We start from the raw sequence: 2,500 nt of genomic DNA, 5'->3' as shown, positions 1-2,500 counted from the left end.
GTGCTCGAGGCAAGCGCCCGCACCAGGGCCCAGCGTGTGCCGATGGTGGTCGAGGCAACCGCCCGCACCAGGGCCGATAGTGTGCCGATGGTGCTCGAGGCAACCTGTCGCACCAGGGCCCAGCGTGTGCCGATGGTGATCGAGGCAACCTGCCGCACCAGGGCCCAGCGTGTGCCGATGGTGGTCGAGGCAAGCGCCCGCACCAGCGCCCAGCGTGTGCCGATGGTGCTCGAGGCAACCGACCGCACCAGGGCCCAGCGTGTGCCGATGGTGCTCGAGGCAACCTGCCGCACCAGGGCCCAGCGTGTGCCGATGGTGCTCGAGGCAAGCGCCCGCACCAGGGCCCAGCGTGTGCCGATGGTGGTCGAGGCAAGCGCCCGCACCAGGGCCCAGCGTGTGCCGATGGTGGTCGAGGCAACCGCCCGCACCAGGGCCCAGCGTGTGCCGATGGTGCTCGAGGCAACCTGCCGCACCAGGGCCGAGCGTGTGCCGATGGTGGTCGAGGCAAGCGCCCGCACCAGGGCCCAGCGTGTGCCGATGGTGGTCGAGGCAACCTGCCGCACCAGGGCCCAGCGTGTGCCGATGGTGCTCGAGGCAACCGACCGCACCAGGGCCGAGCGTGTGCCGATGGTGCTCGAGGCAAGCGCCCGCACCAGGGCCCAGCGTGTGCCGATGGTGCTCGAGGCAACCGACCGCACCAGGGCCGAGCGTGTGCCGATGGTGGTCGAGGCAAGCGCCCGCACCAGGGCCCAGCGTGTGCCGATGGTGGTCGAGGCAACCGACCGCACCAGGGCCCAGCGTGTGCCGATGGTGCTCGAGGCAAGCGCCCGCACCAGGGCCCAGCGTGTGCCGATGGTGCTCGAGGCAACCTGCCGCACCAGGGCCCAGCGTGTGCCGATGGTGCTCGAGGCAACCTGCCGCACCAGGGCCCAGCGTGTGCCGATGGTGGTCGAGGCAAGCGCCCGCACCAGGGCCCAGCGTGTGCCGATGGTGGTCGAGGCAACCGCCCGCACCAGGGCCCAGCGTGTGCCGATGGTGGTCGAGGCAACCTGCCGCACCAGGGCCCAGCGTGTGCCGATGGTGCTCGAGGCAACCGACCGCACCAGGGCCCAGCGTGTGCCGATGGTGGTCGAGGCAAGCGCCCGCACCAGGGCCCAGCGTGTGCCGATGGTGGTCGAGGCTGCCGATGGTGGTCGAGGCAACCTGCCGCACCAGGGCCCAACGTGTGCCGATGGTGCTCGAGGCAACCGACCGCACCAGGGCCGAGCGTGTGCCGATGGTGCTCGAGGCAAGCTGCCGCACCAGGGCCCAGCGTGTGCCGATGGTGGTCGAGGCAAGCGCCCGCACCAGGGCCCAGCGTGTGCCGATGGTGATCGAGGCAACCGACCGCACCAGGGCCCAACGTGTGCCGATGGTGCTCGAGGCAACCTGCCGCACCAGGGCCCAGCGTGTGCCGATGGTGCTCGAGGCAACCTGCCGCACCAGGGCCCAGCGTGTGCCGATGGTGGTCGAGGCAAGCGCCCGCACCAGGGCCCAGCGTGTGCCGATGGTGGTCGAGGCAACCGACCGCACCAGGGCCCAGCGTGTGCCGATGGTGGTCGAGGCAACCTGCCGCACCAGGGCCCAGCGTGTGCCGATGGTGGTCGAGGCAAGCGCCCGCACCAGGGCCCAGCGTGTGCCGATGGTGGTCGAGGCAAGCGCCCGCACCAGGGCCCAGCGTGTGCCGATGGTGGTCGAGGCAAGCGCCCGCACCAGGGCCCAGCGTGTGCCGATGGTGGTCGAGGCAACCTGCCGCACCAGGGCCCAGCGTGTGCCGATGGTGCTCGAGGCAACCGACCGCACCAGGGCGGAGCGTGTGCCGATGGTGGTCGAGGCAAGCGCCCGCACCAGGGCCCAGCGTGTGCCGATGGTGGTCGAGGCTGCCGATGGTGGTCGAGGCAACCTGGCGCACCAGGGCCCAGCGTGTGCCGATGGTGCTCGAGGCAACCGACCGCACCAGGGCCGAGCGTGTGCCGATGGTGCTCGAGGCAAGCTGCCGCACCAGGGCCCAGCGTGTGCCGATGGTGGTCGAGGCAACCGCCCGCACCAGGGCCCAGCGTGTGCCGATGGTGATCGAGGCAACCGACCGCACCAGGGCCCAGCGTGTGCCGATGGTGCTCGAGGCAACCTGCCGCACCAGGGCCCAGCGTGTGCCGATGGTGGTCGAGGCAAGCGCCCGCACCAGGGCCCAGCGTGTGCCGATGGTGCTCGAGGCAACCGACCGCACCAGGGCCCAGCGTGTGCCGATGGTGCTCGAGGCAACCTGCCGCACCAGGGCCCAGCGTGTGCCGATGGTGGTCGAGGCAAGCGCCCGCACCAGGGCCCAGCGTGTGCCGATGGTGGTCGAGGCAAGCGCCCGCACCAGGGCCCAGCGTGTGCCGATGGTGCTCGAGGCAACCGACCGCACCAGGGCCGAGCGTGTGCCGATGGTGGTCGAGGCAAGCGCCCGCACCAGGGCCCA

This window comes from Durio zibethinus, unplaced genomic scaffold (assembly GCF_047325235.1).
Source record: "Durio zibethinus cultivar Kanyao isolate XHJ-2024 unplaced genomic scaffold, ASM4732523v1 HiC_scaffold_3, whole genome shotgun sequence".
Lineage (NCBI taxonomy): Eukaryota > Viridiplantae > Streptophyta > Magnoliopsida > Malvales > Malvaceae > Durio > Durio zibethinus.
The sequence above is the reverse complement of the archived record's forward strand: the minus strand, read 5'-3'. Positions refer to the sequence as shown.